Raw genomic sequence first — 19,741 nt, 5'->3', positions numbered from 1 at the left:
AATCTAATGTTAAAGTTCCAGGAACTTTTAATTAATTAAAACTTCATTTGTCTGAAGTACCCAGAGAAGTTACTGGCTAGTTTGAAAATAATTATTTGCACAGTATGATCAAAAGATACACAATGTTGTTGCTCTTTGATCACCAGTATTATTTCCACCAAATCTGTGGTTTCAGTATAAGCTTCTAAGGAATGGGTTTCCAAATACCCAAAACAACCCAGAAGCATGAAACAGAAGATGGGAAATTTTAATATGAAAGCTCATGTCAGTGAATATCAAATTACAGAATTTCAAAATGAGTAGCATCACAGAGAAAATGTATATGAAAACAGTTCCCTAAGATAGCCATGCCCTAAAATTAAAAAAGCAACCACTCATCATAAAGCAAAGTTTCCAAGTAGAGTTAGTGATCATGGAAGTCATCCAGCCGGTATGGACTGACTCCAGAGTTTCCTATAATCTACATCTGAGATGCACTTTTTTATATGCCATTTTTTTCTTCTTAGTTTTTCTTTTCTAAAATTTTTCCCCGCTATTTTAAATTGTTAGCATTTTTTACAATTTTCAGTGCTACATATTTCATCTTTGTAACATTTCCAATACTGCATATAAATTATGAAAAGACTGAGAGTTGCTATTTTATTCATTTTTTGTAAGTTTGACCCTTTTTAAATGCATTATCACTTAAATACATTGACTTTGTATGTATGCACTGTGATTATCTGTAAAATTTTGAAACTTTCTCATTAAATGAAGAAATGTCCTTTTTGTACATTTGCATGTGTGAAAGATAAAATTCCATGAAATCTTGGCTTGGACAACTGCATATGCAGTAGTGACTTCTTGCAGTTTTCAATCCATGTCATCGAAAGATTTTGATCGGGGCCACGTTGTGGCACCGTGGGATAAGCTGCTGCTTGGGAGGACAACATCCTATACTGGACGCCACGTAGAGTCCCTGCTGCTGTTCTGCTTCCTATCCAGCACCCTGCTGATGTGCCTGGGAAAACAGCAGAAATTGGCCCAAGTGCTTAGACTCTTGCGACTCAATGTGGGAGCCCCAGAAAGAGCTGCTGGCTCCTGGATTTCCAGGCCCAACTGCTGAAGTCATTTGAGGAATGAACCAGCAAATGGGAGATCTCTCTTTATCTCCTCCTACCCTTCCCCCATGTCATGCTGCCTTTCAAATAAATACATAAATAAATCTTGAAAGACTCCAATTGTCATGGTATTCCAGATGTCTACAGTTATAAAGCTGAGTGTACAAAATCACCAACCACAGTGATATGTATTTTTGCATTTCACTTTTTGACCTATTGCTTTAAAATACAACTCAGTTGCTCAGGACGGTTTTACCTGTGCTCTTGTAACTATATCTACTTATGCTTGTCAAAATATGCATGTTAATATTTCATATTTTATCATGTAATGCTTATAATGAAATAGTCTGTTGTGCATTTATGTTTCAAAAATAAAAATAATATGTAAACACAAATCTTAGAGAATTTTTAACTTGCTTTTTCAAGAAATCTATTTTCAGGTTTTTGATCTTATAGGATATTACATTTTAACAATGTTGGAGTTTAGAGATTTTAATCTTTGGAGATTTCAACATTTGGTAATAAAGCTTTTGGGATTATGGCCCAAACCAATTAAGAATACTCCAGTGTATTCCAAAATGTTTTCATTCTCCTCGCCTTGCTGGAAATTAGAGCTTTTTCTCCAAATTCATTTGACGACCAACTAAAGATTCTAGAAGTAAAACTCAACAAAACTGTGACCTACTCCCCACTGACTGGCTCTCCCAGGAGCTTTTATCTTTCACACTTGTCCACTTGGAACTAGCAATTCATCAATTACAGTTCAGATTTCCCTCTTCTAGCACTGACTCCTGTGGAGTTTGCGGCTCTGATTAATTACAATTCTCTGCATTTCCCTATTGGTCTTTCCAATTTGGGGGAGAGTTCGGCTTGTGACCTCACTCCTCTTACCATCTAAGAAGAGCTGTTGTTTTTTCATTTGTTCAGCTTCTTACTTTTTGGCAGGAGAGAGTAACAACACTCAAGCTGTTACAAGCTGGGCTGCAAACCAGAAGTCTAGGGAAAACCCCTGGATGTTTAAGAAGAAAATTTGACCTATCTAGGAGGATAATTAAAAGTTCCCCACGCAAGAGTGAATGAAGTTGTGAATGTTTTATAACTGAACTGGACTGATTTGAGGAAGAGAGGTCCATGACAGGGAAGAGCAGAGGCCCAGGATTCCATAAAACACTCATGCTTGTGTTGGCAATGGCGTTTTACAAGCTGACTCTCAAAGTTGTGATTTATATCAGCTTTTATTTAATGTAATTAATGACATTCTGAAGGCACTAATCTGATCACAGCTGATTATAATCAGTGGAGAAATAAGCCTTGATGTACCTGGACCCTGTGTGATTTATATTTTAAAGGAGGCAGGAAATACAGTGGAAGAAACATTGGCTTTGATGTCAAACAGAGCTGGGTTTTAATTTTGGGGCAGACACCTAAATGATGTTAGGACATTGTTGTCCTTCTGAGTTTATACTACAGTTTTGTCCGAACAACTGGACAAACACGATAGCTTATGTACAGTAACACGTATTCAGTAAATGTAACTTTCCTTAAAGGATCCTGTATTTAAGTGATTTAACTGTCCTAAGGGATGATGCTCCTTTGTGTTTTGTTATCATATTGTTAACAATTTGAATTCATTATTCTGGTATGTAATTGAGTTTGGTAACTGGAAGTGTCAATTCATCTTCACAAGCATGATTCTACTCTTCATTTCTCTTCTTTCAGGATCCTTCATGCACATCGTTTGCATCAGTTACACACTCACTGCCTTCACTGATGTCCCTTTCAGCTTTACTTTGTTTTCTCACTGATTTTGAAAATAATTTACAGGGGTAGGCGTTGTGGCATAGTGAGTTAAGCCACCACTTGGGTCCACATCCTATCCTGGAGTGCTGGCCTGAGTCTTGGCTACTCCTCTTCTGATCTGGTTCTCAACCAACTCAGCTGCAGGTGGTGAATAATGGCTCAAGTACATGAATCCCTGCCGCCCATGTAGGAGGCCTGTATGGCATTCCTGGCTTCCGGCTTCAACCTGGCCCAACTCTCGTTGTGGTCATTTTGGGAGATAACCAGCAGATGGAGGATCTCTTTCTCTCCGTCCCTCCCTCTCTCCCTGTTCCTCTTTCAAATAAGTAAATAAATCTTATTTTTAATAAAATTATAAGAGAACAAGGACTTATTGTAGCCCAGTAGCTTAGCAAGATATTCTCCTTGAAACAGGAGTTCAATAAAAGTATCTTGATGATAATTATAAACTAAATCGAGTCCAAAATTTTTCTTTTATACAATCACTATACTTGTCCTCAGTAGACTTAACAGGGTATCTTCAAAATTAGATAGGGGGGCCCGTGCTGTGGCATAGCAGGTGGGGCCACTGCCTGCAGTACCAGAATCCCATATGGGCGCCATGTGGAGTCCATGTGGCTCCACTTCCAATCTCACTCTCTGTTACAGCCTGGAAAGCAGTAGAAGATGGCCCAACTCCTTGGGCCCCTGCACCCACATGGGAGACCTGGAAGAATCTCCTGGATTCGGATCAGCACAGCTCCAGCCATTGCAGCCATATGGAGAGTGAACCACTGGATGGACGGAACACCTCTCTCTCTGCCTTTCCTTCTCTCTCTGTGTAACTGTGACTTTCAAATAAATAAATAAATCTTTTTAAAAAAACTAAAGGTAAACTATAATCCTACAAAGTAACTTGATTTTGAGCCTTTAAAGAGAATTCGCAAATTGTTACAAGCACTGGAACATGAACAAATTCCTAATATAATCTAAGGCTCAGTGGCTAAAAGTTTATATTTGATTAAAAGCAGAGATTCACAGTTGAAACTTTTCTTTTCCTTTTTAAAAAAATATTTTTATTATATAAAACTTTAAATGCATACAAAAGTAGATGGAATTGATAGTGAACTTCCACATATCCAGGACCCAGTTTTTTAAATTAGGTTTTTTGTATTTATTGACAAATAATAACTGTATATATTTATGGGGTAAAATGTAATATTTTGATAAATGAATACATTTTAATGATCAAATTAGGATAGTTAGCTTCCATTGCTTTGTATATTCAAGATTTCTTTGTAGCGTGAACATTGAAAAGTCTTTCTTACACATTTGAAACTTCTGAAACACAAAATAATCATATATGATATTATGTGCGTTACTGGACAAATGCTGCAAATTTATGTAGGAAGCCATTGACAACCACCCAGAAAAGACTTCTGTTAACATGAATTCTTGAATGGCCAAGATAACACATTCACTATGGTAGTGGTTCATAGGTTGGGATAATTTTTCCCACCACAAGAGTGTAAGAATGGGAAACATTAGAGATGAAGTTTTCAATTGCCTATCTTTATTGACTTTGGAATGTAAAATATAATCATCTCCCTCCAAAAATTTCTAATTGCTATGTTCTTATCACATGAACTGATGATCATGGTACTATGTGAATACTTAATGAATCATCAGAATAATGATAAGATTCACTCCTGATTTGTTTTTTAAATACAGCAGGGTTTTGTGTTGTTGTGAGAGGCTCTTATCTACTGGTTCAGTTCCCCCAGTGCACACATTGACCAGCATTGGGCTACGGCTAAAACTAGGAGCTGGGAACCCAATACAGGTCTCTCACATGGGTAGCAGGAATCCAAATACTTGGGCCAACACTGTTGCCTTCCAGGGTCTGCATTATCAGGAAACTAGAATCATGGCTGGAGCAGGATTTGAATCCAAGTGTCCCATTGTGGAACATAGGCCTTATTTAACAAGCATCATTACTGTGAGGCTAAAAACTCATCCCTCATTCTTGCTTTAAGGATAAACATGTTAGTACATCTAGTAGGTATAGGAATAATCTGTATAGCATATACATGGATGCATAGATACTATTAGTGTGAGTTGGCCCATACTATGCATGGAAAGAAAAATGAATAAAGTATGTTTATATTTTTAACAAAGGAAATTACAACAATATGTGTCACTAGATAATGAGATTGCTCTGTAAATCTATGTAGGAATATCTCAGAACATTTTATCTAATGTATACTGTTCAGTGGATGTATTTGCCACATTATTATCATCCAAATTAACTTTACATGATCCAACTGTTTCTACATTAGAGGAAGAATGGGTTTTATGGAACGCCACTTCATGATTTCAAGTAGATCTAATGAGTAAGCATAAACTTTAAGGTCTGTATGTACTAGAGCCTTTGGTACACAAGAGGACAGAGTTGACAGTAAAAATTTTCTGTTTTACAACTTGTTTTATGATTTAATTTAATTAATTAATTAATTAATTTGTTTCTTTACAGCAAACAGGCAGAGTTACACAGTGAGAGAAAGACAGAGAGAAAGGTCTTCCTTCCATTGGTTCATCCCCAAAATGGCTGCTACGGCCGGCACTGCGCCAATCCGAAGCCAGGAGCCGGGTGCTTCTCCTGATCTCCCATGGGGTACAGGGCCCAAGCACTTGGGCCATCCTCCACTGCACTTCCTGGCCACAGCAGAGAGCTGGACTGGAAGAGGGGCAACCGGGACAGAATCCGGTGCCCGGACCGGGACTAGAACCCGGTGTGCCGGCGCCGCAAGGTGGAGGATTAGCTTAGTGAGCTGCGGCGCCTATGATTTTATTTTAATCTCTTGAGTGAGTAGACCTTGATCCATTAATTTATAATAAAAATTTTTCTTCTGTTTTATTAATTCCAAAGACAATTCCGTCCTTGAAAAGGATGGTATTAGATTTCTCTCAGAGAATCTTCAAGTGAAATTCACTTGGTCCTCCATAGAGCTTAGAACCATGATTATATATTGTTCTTTTTTGACTCAAATCTCTCCTTCTTCACTGATACCTTCCACATTATCTTCATACATGCACAATTTTTTCACTTAACTTTAAAGTACCTTGAAGTTACTTGCTTCTGCATCAACTTTGTTGTTTTTCAAACTCATAATTTCTCTCCAATACCTATATTTTCTCAACATTCATTACTAGCAGGTCCTTGAAAATCTGCTTCTATATTCTATAAACTCACCAATGAAATATTTCATGTCTAACTAAGTGACCCCTTCTTAGATTTCTCTATGAATTTTAATATTATGGGTCATATTCCCATTCTTGTATGTTCTCCACATTCTGTTTCCAAAATGTTACTATGCACATCACAGAGTCTCCTTTTATTTGTGTCTGTTCTGTTGAGTTCTATTTATTCTTCTGCCCCTTAATTGTGAATAATATTTACAGTAACCGCTTATATACCCTCTGCCTCAGGTCCTCTCCCTAAGTGTAAAAGAGAGTAGACTATACCTGCTTTATTGTCTCAATCATTATCACCAATATGATTCTCAAATGAAAGCCCAACTTAGGCACAAGTTCTCATCTGAAAGTTAGACTGTCATTTCCACCATGTTGAAGCATATTTACACATGAATTTTTTTCTTAATGTCAAACATAATATACAAGTATTAATTTTAAAGGTTGATTCATGACAAAGTTCAATTAATTTTTGTTAAATAAGTGAATGAATAAATAAATCTTTATTAAGAAATGCACAAATGTCTGCATTTTCTGTTATTTATTTCATTGGAAATTTTATATTTTTTTCAGTTTCCATTTATACCCTTTTTGGTTCTCACCTTCATTATCTTTTGCCTAAGTAAGATAGCCTCCTATCAAGTTACTCTGATTCTATTTCTCTTGATACAAACAGCCTACAAATTGTTATCACTTGATCTTTCCAAACCACAAATTTAATATCACTTCCATATGGATAAATCTCCACAAGCCCTCACCATTTTTTTTAAAGCTCTATTTTGTTGGGGATGGTGCTGTGGCATAGTGGGTAAAGCCACTGCCTGCAGTGCTGGCATCCCATATGAGCGCCGGTTCGAGTCCCGGCTGCTCCACTTGCAATCCAGCTCTCTGCTGTGGCCTGGGAAAGCAGTGGAAGATGGCCCAAGTCCTTGGGCCCCTGCACCACGTGGGAGACCCAGAAGAAGCTCCTGGTTCCTGCCTTTGGATCAGCGCAGCTCCACCCATTGCAGCCAACTGGGGAGTGAACCAGTGGATAGAAGACCTCTCTCTTTCTTTCTATCTCTGCTTCTCCTTTCTGTGTAACTCTGACTTTTGAACAAATAAATCAATCTTAAATATATATATATGTGTGTGTGTATATATATATATATATATATATATATAGTTAATCAGAAAGGCAGAATTACAAAGAGAAAGGGAGAGACAGGGAGAGAGATCTTCCATCCACTGGTTCACTCTGCAATGGCCCCAATAGCCAGGGTTGGGCCAGGCAGAAGCCAAGAGTCAGGAGCTTCATCCAGGTCTCCCACATGGGTGCAGGGGCCCAAGCACTTGGCCCATCCTTTGCTGTCCTCCCAGGCACACTAGCAAGAAGCTGGTTTGGAAGTGGAGCTGCCAGGACTTGAACTGGCACCCATGTGGGATGCCAGTGTCATAGGCAGTGGCTTGGCGACAATGTTGGCCCCATATCCTATTTAGAGGACTTAGCTTGGCTCACACTGCCCTCCCTAATAGCTTTCCATTAAAGCTAAATCAAATGGTTTATACATTTACAAATGTTGTAGGTATGCCATGTTGTCTTCTATGAGTGATACAACAATACCACTGCACCCACACAAAAATGACTCCCAAAAGAAATGAGCTATAAAGCCATGAAATGATATGAATAAAACTTAAATGCTTTCTGCTAAGTGAGCTAAGCTAGTCTGACAAGATTACAGAGTATATGATTCCAATTATACAATGCCTTTAGTCTCCTGCCACAACCATTCATTGGATTAGTACATTTTAACTTATTTCCCTTTCCTTCTTTCTCTTTCAGCATTCAGTGTTAGCCAATAATTTTTTCAGGATTTAGTTTTTTACTATTCAATATTTTCATTCGAATAACAAACTTTTATTGCTGGGTTTGTTGTCCTTAAATGATATCCTTTAACATCCAACTATCATAGATGATAGAATCAGTCAGTTCTACCTCCCCCATTTTTCTTCTCTTCCCAGTTTTCAACACTGGTAGTATTTGTGCATTGTCAGGGCATACAGTATTACCTTTCTCACCTCACAATTTACACGTCTGCTTGTTAGTTCCTCACTCAATCCTCAATTCACAGTTTCCACACTTAACAACATCACTTTAACCATATTTTCTCCAATTGTCCCTTGCTTGGCCTAAGTCATCCCCCAATTTTTTTAAAATTTAATTACTTTGCCGGTGCCATGGCTCAATAGGCTAATCCTCCGTCTGCAGCGCCGGCACCCCAGGTTCTAGTCCCGGTCGGGGCGCCGGATTCTGTCCCGGTTGCCCCTCCTCCAGGCCAGCTCTCTGCTGTGGCCTGGGAGTGCAGTGGAGAATGGCCCAAGTTCTTGGGCCCTGCACCCCATGGGAGACCAGGAGAAGTACCTGGCTCCTGCCATCGGATCAGCGTGGTGCGCCCGCCGCGGCGGCCGTTGGAGGGTGAACCAACGGCAAAGGAAGACCTTTCTCTCTGTCTCTCTCTCTCACTGTCCACTCTGCCTGTCAAAAAATAAAAAATAAATAAAAAATAAAATAAAAAAGAAATGGAGGGCTGAGCAGACTTTCTTCTGCCAATGCTCCAACTACTTTGGAGCACTTAATTTCTTTTTTTTTAACTTTTATTTAATGAATATAAATTTCCAAAGTACAGAATATTGATTATAATGGCTTCCCCCCCATAACGTCCCTCCAACCCGCAACCCTCCCCTTTCCCACTCCCTCTCCCCTTCCATTCACATCAAGATTCATTTTCGATTCTCTTTATATACAGAAGATCAGTTTAGCATACATTAAGTAAAGATTTCAACAGTTTGCTCCCACACAGAAACATAAAGTGAAAAATACTGTTTGAGTACTAGTTATAGCATTAAATCTCAATGTACAGCACACTAAGGACAAAGATTCTACATGAGGAGTAAGTGCACAGTGACTCCTGTTGTTGACTTAACAAATTGACACTCTTGTTTATGGCATCAGTAATCACCCTAGGCTCTTGTCATGAGCTGCCAAGGCTATGGAAGCCCCCTGAGTTCACTGACTCTGATCATATTTAGACAAGGCCATGGTCAAAGTGGAAGTTCTCTCCTCCCTTCAGAGAAAGGTACCTCCTTCTTTGATGACCCATTCTTTCCACTGGGATCTCACTCGTGGAGATCTTTCATTTAGGTTTTTTTTTTTTTTTTTTTCCCCAGAGTGTCTTGGCTTTCCATGCCTGAAATAGTCTCATGGGCATTTCAGCCGGATCTGCATGCCTCAAGGGCTGATTCTGAGGCCAGAGTGCTGTTTAGGACATTTGCCATTCTATGGGTCTGCTGTGTATCTCACTTCCCATGTTGGATCATTCTCTCCCTTTTTTATTCTATCAGCTAATATTTGCAGACACTATTCTTGTTGATGTGATCCCTTTGGTTCTTAGTCCTATCATTGTGATCAATTGTGAACAGAAATTGATCACTGGGACTAGTGAGATGGCATTGGTACATGCCACCTCGATGGGATTGAATTTGAATCCCCTGGTATGTTTCTAACTCTATGTTTGAGGTAAGTCAGCTTGAGCATGTCCCGAATTGGAGCACTTAATTTCAAAGGTGCACAGGAGATTCTGAAAGCTGCGGAGGGAATGTCTTGATATTCCGAGGAAGACACATGAGGTCTGTTCTCCCTTGATCTATGTTACATACGATCAGGTTTCCATGCCAGAGCTCTTCTGTCAAGGGAGTTCCATAACTAAAAAGCTAAGCTGGGTATGATTTACAGATTGTGACAAATATATCACACTATTGTAAGGTGTTAACAATAGGGGAGGCTGAATGTGGGGCATATGGCAACTCTTTGTACTGTCACAAATCTGGTTTTGTAAATTTAAAACTATTCTGGAATAATAAATTAAAAATGTTAATGCCAGAAAACCACTTTCCTACAGAATAAGAGAAAAATATATCTATGTCATCTTTGTGCTAATTCCAGAAAAGCCATATTTCCTCTCAAGTCACCTAATCTTTTTACTTTTCCAACAGCCATAAAAAGGTGAAAGGTATTTTGATTGATAATTTATCTTTGCTTTGATTTTCACCACCAAAGCGACTTATAAAAGCTTGAGTGAGCATTTTACACTTGAAGACAAAGGATATGAGCATCAGGTACACAAGACAGCGTAGCATGGAAGATACATATATGTGAGGAATTCCACGTAGCTCTGGGCGACTAGGACAGAAAACTAACAGGGTGTACTTCATTGCCTTACTCCATCTTTGGAAAGTGGAGAGCTATTTTTATTGTGATCAGTTAGCTGTAATCTGTATATACATGAGAATTTGTATGTGTTGTGTCTACATATTTACCTTATGAATAATTGTTTTCCAATTTTCTCCATCCTCATCTTTTTTTCCTTCATTACCTCTTGAAGTACCTGACAGAATAAGTGAAGGCAAGGCAGTTTTTGAATCTGGAGCGTGGGAAAGAAAAAAGCAAGAAAGTTTCCAGGGGTTCATAGATCAGAGTTTGCTCATCAAACCAAAGGAGTCACAAATTGGCAACAGTCCAGGAGAGGGAGGGCTTTATAGCCTGTATTTTTCCAGCATCTTCTGGTATCTTAAGTTTTTATTTTCCTTCTCCATAGCAGAACCTTCCTTGTGACACTTCCATATGCTTCCGTTCCTCTCATCTCTATCAAAGTTTTTGTAGATGTTTTTGTGAATTTAAAGATATGAATAACTTATATGAACTTGAAGTTGTCTATAAATAACACTTAAAGACAACACCACTAACTTTAGAACAACCGTGAAAGGCCAGACTTATAAGAGCTAGTCTGGAATTTTCTTTGAGAAGGTCAGAGTCAAAACCACCCAGGTAATATTTCTTGTCAGTTTGTACCTTCCGTTTTTTTAATTACAATTCTCCATCTTCTTGTAGTCCCTGAACCGCTAACAGGTAAAACTGACCAGCTCAGATGTTCTCAATTTTATTGTGTTCGGGTCTTGCTGTCACTGACTCACTGGAGAGGTATTCTGGACAGGCTGGGGTAGGCAGAGTATAGAATTACATCTCTCTGGGGGTGCACAGGAGTTTGGAAGTTTGGAAACTTCCCATTTTTCTGATGAAACTCCCCGAATGGACAAGGACTCCCACTTTCCACTCCCAGACCCTGGCTGTATAAACTAGCATGGTTTGGGCAGTTTTCTTAATCTCTTGATGTTTTACATCATGTGCAAGAACTACATGCCTATTTTCACAAGATATTAAAATGCCACGAACAGAGGAAAGGAAGAGGCTTCTCAGGATAAACAGCTCAAAAATGGGTGGAAAATTTGCAGTGGCAAAGCTGACTAATTCGTGACAATACAGTTGACTGTTACAACTACAGTAAAGTGTTGAAACCAGGAAAGTATTGATTATGAAAACTTTCAATGAGATAAGAAATGGGATATAGAGTTTTTCTTTTCTATATCTACATAAGTTACATCCCTTTGAGGTAGATGGGAGATATTCATATCCTTGCTACCAAGGTGCTATGATTATCATGGAGCAACAAAATTAAAGATTCTCATTTCATTTTTTAAAGATTTGTTTGTAAAAGTTACAGAGAAAGAGAGAGAGAGACAAAGACAGAGAGAGAGAGAGAGAGAGAGAGAGAGAGAGAGAGAGAGATTCCTTCCACTAGTTCAGATGGCTGCAGTGGCCAGGGCTGGGCCAGGCTGAAACCAGGAGCTAGGTGCTTCATTCAGGTCTCCTACATGGGTTGCAGGGGCCCATGTACTTGGGCCATCTTCTACTGCTTTTCCCAGGCCACCAGCAGGGAGATGAATCAGAAGTGGAGCAGCTGGGACACAAACTGGTGCCCATGTAAGAGATGGGCATCGCAGGCAGCAGCCTTACCCATTATGTCACAATATCAGCCCCAAATATAATCCATTTTTAAATTATTCAATAATACTCATGCTACCTGAACATTACTAGTAACCACACTGATCTCTTATCCAAACTCAACTGAACAAGACCATTGAATTGGATTGGCTGAGTGAGTCAGTCTCTCTCTCTTTCTCTCTCTCCCCTCTCCTCCCCTCATATCACTCCTGTATCTCTCCCTCTCTAATTTGAATTAAAATATTCAGAGACTAAGCTAAATACTGGCTGAGTCTTGTTATTGGTGAAGCATTTACTTAAAGGTCCATGAACTTGAACTCCCAGTTGTTGAGTTGTCCTGAGCTACTTGGCTCATAAGCTTAGCTGTTTTCAACTCCTCCTGGATTTCAGGGAGGTTTCCATGCTTACAATAAACACATTCTTTGCAACATCATTTGAATAGGTTTCCATTTCTAGCCTTTCGTTTTCCATAAGACACAGTAGTGCCTACCCTCCAGCAGCCTATGGTGAAACTAAAGAATTAAATATAACCCTGTAATCTAAATGTTCCATAACCAATTTAGGAACCAGATACAACTTCTTTGGCTTTAAAAATTCTACTTCCTTGGCCATAAAAATGAAATGGGTTAATCTAATGATTGATAATTTTAATATGTTGACTAGATGCTATACTTTTTTTTAACTTTTATTTAATGAATATAAATTTCCAAAATACAGCTTATGGATTACAATGGCTTCCCCCTCATAATGTCCCTCCCACCCGCAACCCTCCCCTCTCCCACTCCCTCTCCCCTTCTATTCACATCAAGATTCATTTTCGATTCTCTTTATCTACAGAAGATCAGTTTTAGATGCTATACTTTTTCTGATAATGTAGTTATTTGAAAATTCTCATCCCAATATTTAAGATTAGTGGTTTAATTTATTCATATCTCATATGACTCAAAGTTCTTCCTCCTCATTCTCCATAGAGAACAGAAGGAAAAGGAGGTGATCTGACTTTCAAACACTTTCCCTTGGGTTCAAGTTCATGATCTTATCAACGAGACATTTAAATTCTGCCAGTTTTCCCTACACTCTTCTGTTTTCACAGGGTTCCTGGTGCCAATACTCTCTGACCCCTTTCTTCTCCCTGGAAACGAAGATATTGACTGGGCTTAATCTCAATTTTACTACTTGGTATCAGTAAACATAACTGAGCAAGGGGATTTGCTGATGGTTGGGTTTTTGTTTGGTTGGATTTGTCCTTGAGATTTCTATAGAATGAAGCACCTTTGTGCAATGTCTGACTTACAATCAAAAATAGAGATACTTTTTTTTCCCCTTAGCAATGAAGAAGAAGAAAGGCCCATCTTTAGAGTGAAACAAAAGATCTGAAAATGATCCTCTGCGTGGAAAGGAGAATCCAATCAGTCTGGGTCAATGAACAAATGGATTCAGGTCAAACTGATACTAGGTAACTCAGTGGAGAAAATACCCAAACATGTCATAAATCAAAGCCTAAGATCAATTTATATTTTAATTCTCAGTTATTCTTATGTTTTGTTGTTGTTAAAATTTGGAAATTTCCTTAGGTGACATTCAGGATGGCTTCATATTTCTTTCCTGTTCATGTTTTTCTCTTGTCATTAAGTAGAAAAGGTAGATTTTAGAAGTGATGGGAATTAATGCTCTAGCCAGTGAAAAGGATTGCCTGCCTCTACAATGCTCTCCACAGATGTTATCAGTATCCTCTTACATGTTTCTAAGGAGCATGCACCCATTGTTTGCAAAATCGCTTTTATGAGAGTACAAGTCAAACTATAATGTTCTTCCTCACTCAAATAAAAATTTAACATCCCAAATATTTTCTCGGATAAATCAATTATTCTAAAGAAACTGTGTGTGTGTGTGTGTGTGTGTGTAGACAGATAGTTTTCTTTGGTGTAAATCAGACACTAGCCAAAAGGAGGCAAATGCCTTCAAAATGCTTTCTGATTTCTAAAGTAACCCAGATGCCTGCTCAGGCCTCCCACCCTTCATAAATCCCGAAAGTCTACAGACTGTGTCAATTCAGAACACTCTCTCCCTCCATTTTTGTAGCATTCTTGCTTGAACTTTAAGCTTTCCCTTAACTCCCAGCCGGTTCTGCTCTCCTAAGTACTCTCCTGTGGTCCATGCATTGCCCCAACTAGTCCATGTGGTATATAATTTATTTGCATGTCGGGAGAATCAGAGAGAGGTCATAATACAGCACACAAAGACTCTGGACTTTTTCTAGGTCTACTGCCTTCTCATTGTTCTTCAGCTCTTCCCCTTTCCTCCTGACATAATCAAGGAGGTCCTCTCCTGGCCAGTACCAGGGCAAACTCTAGCCCCTTTTCGGTCAGGTTTTTCTCACAGTTGGCTTAAGTAACTTCCTCCAAACAAGCAAAATGCTCTGCCTGTAAGAATTCTGGTGGATATATTCTTGTTCCACCTTTGGCAGAAATAAACAGTGAATCAATCATATATCTATCAATGTAGGAAGGAACAGAATTTGACCTTTTCACTTCCACCTCCCTAATTGCTGTTGTCAGCAAAGACAGATATCTCAAGTCTCAGCCTTGCAGCCTGTTGAAGATGAGCCACAGTCACACAGAGCACAGGAAGAGGAATCAGAAGACCTGGTGCCACTCCAGACTTGGCACCTTTTTCACCTCTATCAGGTAAGCCTTTGGAGTCTCAGAACTTCACAGAGTTGCTGGGATGGTACAATTATCTCATATAGGTGGAAATAATTTTAATAGTGCACAATACCATACAGGTGTATGCTATGATTATTCCTATGATGTTCATTTAAAGCAACAAACAGACCATGTGTAGTTGAACATAGTTGTAAAGAGACAACTTTGCAGTTTGCACTTGGTAAGCCTCCCAGATTTAGCAAATTCTGGCTGTGTGTTTGGCCAGAAAAGAATAAAGTTCTGTTTTCTAGGGGAGACTATGGACTTCTTTCTCTTTAAGGCTCAAAGTAAGACTGTCCTTTCTGTGTTTCTTTTTTTTTTTTTTTAACAAGTCCACCTCCAGTCCAGATGGTATAAGGAAGTACAGTGGCAGAACAAAATAACAAACAACAGCAATTACACTTTTTCAAAGATTCATCCATTTGTATGCAATTCAGGAGACAGGGAAATGTTTGAGGACAACTTCAAGGATAAATAAGAACAGAGAAATATAGGAGATCAGTGATTCAGAGGCAGGGAAGAGTGAAGTGACATTTATTTATGCAGGCCTGGGATAAACAGTTTTATTTTTGAGTCATTTCCCCAACTCCCTTCAGCTGAGACCCACAGGAGGCAGGTGATGGGATGGTAGCAGCTGGGTGAGCTCTCCCTAACCTGGAAGAGTGACAGTTGGGAAGAGCCATCAGAATGGGCAGAAGGGATGGCAGCGGCTAACACAGGCCAGGAAGCAGTGACTCAGTTTTGCCCCCTGCTCCTCTCAGCACACATTCAGTGGCTGTACGAGCTTCCTGCTTCCTGGTAGCAACCATTGTGTCTCCTTCCTGAGGTCAAGAGCTAAACACAACAGCTTTACCTGAGTTCAGTTTCTCCACAACATTGAACTCTGAAGGCCACCACTTCCTCCTGGGAATCTAGACCAGGCTCTCTCCTAATGGTTCTCTTTCCTCACCTACCCTGGCTCCTCTTCACAAACCCATTCCACCATGCAGATGCTGTACCAAGGATTTTGTTGTGGTTCTCCTTTTCTTTCCCCCCTCTCCCTGGACATGTGTCTAAGTCACGCTTTCAGTTGCCGGTCCCATTGTTCTCACACAGTAGCTTCACCCTTCATTTCTCTCCCCACTTTGGCCAGTGTCAACTACCTGCTGACATCTATAACTGTTTGTCTTTTCAACCTTCCCAATTCACTATTGCTAAAAATTAAACCCCTACGCTAATTAGGATGCCTCTTGCCCCATGGTCTCTGTCTCTGTTAATAGTGTCATTATCCCCACCCCAACCCTATCCGTCAGAACATCACCCTCTTCCACCTAAGAACATTTCAGCTTTATCTCTGATGTGTCTCATTGCACCTCCTTTCCTCCCCGCCCTCGTTATCTAACCAGGTGCTAAGCATCATCAACTTCTCCAGTTGTTTTCTTTTATTGTTCCAGAACTCTCTACTTGAACTGTGTTTGCAAGGCTGTTTTTTTTTTTTTCTATTACCATTGATTTATAGGGTTTCTTTAACATTCTGAATATAATCTTTTGGTTATATGCAAGTACATGCCAACAGTTTATCTCATTTTAAAATGACACACAATGTCTTGCTGCATGGAAAATATTTTCAGTGAGGCCAAATTTTCAAATTTTTGTTTATATTCAGAATTTTTGAGTCTTGTGTAAGGACTAGTTCTATATCTAGACATATTTCACTCTATTTTATAACTAATTTTTATTTTTGCAAGTCTTTCAATATGATTTGTAATGCCACATTTATCACATGATATGAGTATATAAGTATAGTAAGATGGATTCCTCAATTACATTTTACTCAAGATTTCCCTGTTAATTCATGCCATTGATTATCCCATTTTTACCTGCTTATGAGATTTATAATTACCTTGTAAGTTTCCATAAATTGATATTCATATCAGTACTGCATTAAATTTATGGCTCATTTCAGGAATAGTCAATATTTACAATTTTGGAATTTCAGATCTATGTGAGCATGACATATTCTTCCATTTTTAGGCCTTAAGTGCTGATAATATTTTGTACTTTTTAGTGCACAAAGTGTAGTGATATTTTTGACATAATTTGTTACATTAATTGCTATCTAACATTTTAGTTGTTTGTTTATTTATTTTTATTTGAAAGGCAGACAGAGATAGCTATGACTGTGTCAGGCCAAGGCTGGGAATCAGGAACTTGATCTAGGTTCCCCACATGGGTGTTAGGGAGCCATATAATTGAACCATCACCTGCTGCCTCTCAGGGTGCTCTTTAGCTGGAAGCTGGAATCAAAAGTGGATTCAGGACTCAAGGAATGTGGGCATTCCCAAGTGATGTCTTAACTGCTGCACCAAACACCCACCCCACTTGACATTTTATAAAAAGTTGTTTAAAAAATTTTATAAATCCTTTTTTGATATGTCAATAATATTAATGCCACTTATTGTTATATTTTAATCTTATATCCAGTGACCCTTTGTATACTTGTTTAATTCCAATAGTTTTTCTGTAGAAATAAAATTTTTTCAAATGACCTTATTTTCTCCTTTTGTATTAATCCTTATCCTAGTTTCTTTGCCTTGCTGTACTGGGTAATGGCTCTGGTATAACATTAAAATCAATTGATAATAGCAAATAACTTTTTTTTAATTGTTGATTTCATGAGGTTTAATTTCATTCATCAATAAACATGAAATTTTCTGAAAGCTTTACTTATAGATACTCATGTAACAACAAAATTTCCTTTTATTCTTAATTTACCAAGAATTTTTGCCATTGTGATTGAGTATTAAAGGTTTTCCAATGCTTTTTGTTCATCCATGAAGCTGATCCTATGATTTTCCTCCTTTTTTTTTATTTTCCTCCTCTTACCAGATAAAGCAATCAACTAAGTTAATTATCTGCTAAACTAAATAATTATCAAATGATAAACAACCTTGAATTCCTCAAATGAGACTCATTTGGTACTGCGATGTCATCTTCATTTATGTAGTTATATTTTATTTTCTAATATTGTATTTTAGATTTTTTTTTCATTTAATGTCATGACAGGGACCACCATCTACTTTCTGACACATTCAATGAATTGATCAATGTTCCTTCTTTCTGTATTCTGCAAATCTTTGTCTATGTTACCAACAGTTCCTTCACATTTTAGTAAGTTAGCTATTTAGTTAATTAATTAATTAATTGAGGAGAAGAAGAAGGAGAAGCGGGGGAAGAGAGAGAGAGAGAATGAATGAATGAATGAATGAATACGTACAGGGGAGTTGAAGCCAGAACCCAGGCACTCACTCAATCTGAGGTTCCCATCAGGTGACAGAAAACCAACCACTGAAGCCATCACTGCAGCTTCCCAGGGTCTGCATCAGCAGGAAGGTGGAATCAGGAGCCAGAGACGGGAGTTAAACCCCAGTCCTGCCTCTAAGCTAAATGCCTGCCTCTCGTATTTTTCTAATTATTCTGCTTTAACTCATAATTTAGGTATTTTATTTCACAAAATATTAGGCAAATTATTATTTAACCACTTCTCAAACAGTGCTAGGGTTTCCTAAGATATAAATTGTGTTTCTCCCCCAGTCTTTGTAAATGTCATACAATTTAATTTCACATATATTGACCAATCAAGAGATAACCGTTGTTTTATACAGTCATTAATTATTTATTTTCACATACATTCTTTCCCTTTTCAAAGCTCTTTATTCATTGTTGGATTTCTCTGAGATCATTTTCCATCCATTAAACTCCTCTTATGATTTATTTATAGTGTAGATCAGCTGGTGAAGTCTCACTTATGTTTGTTTAAAAAATCATTATTTAAGGAATTTTTTTTCTGGAAGTGAAAGTAAAGTTTTACATATATTTTTATCTCGTTGTCCTATGAATGTCATTCTGTTTTCCTCTGACATCTATAGTTTGTGGTAAAATCAGAAGTGAGTCTTGTCTATATTCTCCAAAATTATTGTGTCATTTTTCTTTCACTAACATTTCTCTTAGATTTTTATTTTCATCAGTTTTATTGTGTTCTTGGTGTGGTTTTCTTCTTCGTATTTTTCCTGCTTCAGGCTTGAATAACTTCTTAAATCTGGGGGGTTTATATTTTTTATCAGGTGTGGGAAATTACCTGGTCATCACCAGATATTGCTTCATACACATTTACTTTTCTATTTGTGGGACTCCAGTTACATAATTTTGAAGAACTTTTACTATAATTCACAAGTCTCTTACATTCTTCTCTTTCCTTTTATTTGGGGGGGGGGTTCAGTTTGAATATTTTGTGCTCATCTATCTTGCAGTTCACTAGTTTTATTCTTCATGGACGCCTTTGGTGAAGTTCCCTTCCCTCCCGCCCCCAGCTTTTGCCCATTTTAACTTGTTACTGGGGTTTGGGAGAGCTTTCTAAAGCTGGAAGAAAATCTTCATCACTGTATGTTTTCAAAATACTTACTACAGGTTTCTGAGTTATCTTTTCATTCTCTAATAGTAGTGTCCAAAGAGCAGAGTTCTTAATTTGATGAAAACCAAAACGGTAATGTTTTTCCCTTTATGTGTTGCTTTGGATTCATGACTAAGAAATCACTGTCAAACCCAACGTCACAAAGATTTCTTTGTATCTTTTTTCTATAAGTTTTATTATTTATATTTTATATGTTTTGGTCTGCTTTAATATTTGGTAAATGGTGCATGTGGATATTTATCACCAATTATTTTAGCACCATTTATTGCACAAGTCATTGACTTGTCATTTCCCCTTTGTTGAAAATTAATTGACCATGTATGTGTGATTCTATGTCTGGATTTTCTGTTCTACTTTTATGTTTACCCTTTGATCAAAACCAGACTGTCATCACTTCTGTATATTTACAGTTAATACTGAAATCAAATGTTTGGAGATTTTCCATATTTCTATTATCAATTTCTAATTTAATTCATTATTTTAAAAGCTACTTTGTGGGGCCGGCATTGTGACATAGCAGGTAAAACTGCCAACCTGCAACACCTGTATCCCATGTGCGCATTGGTTTGTGTACTGG

The sequence above is a fragment of the Oryctolagus cuniculus genome, chromosome 13 (genome assembly GCF_051225735.1).
Source record: "Oryctolagus cuniculus isolate XC-2025 breed Fujian yellow rabbit chromosome 13, ASM5122573v1, whole genome shotgun sequence".
NCBI classification, from domain to species: domain Eukaryota; kingdom Metazoa; phylum Chordata; class Mammalia; order Lagomorpha; family Leporidae; genus Oryctolagus; species Oryctolagus cuniculus.
The sequence above is the reverse complement of the archived record's forward strand: the minus strand, read 5'-3'. Positions refer to the sequence as shown.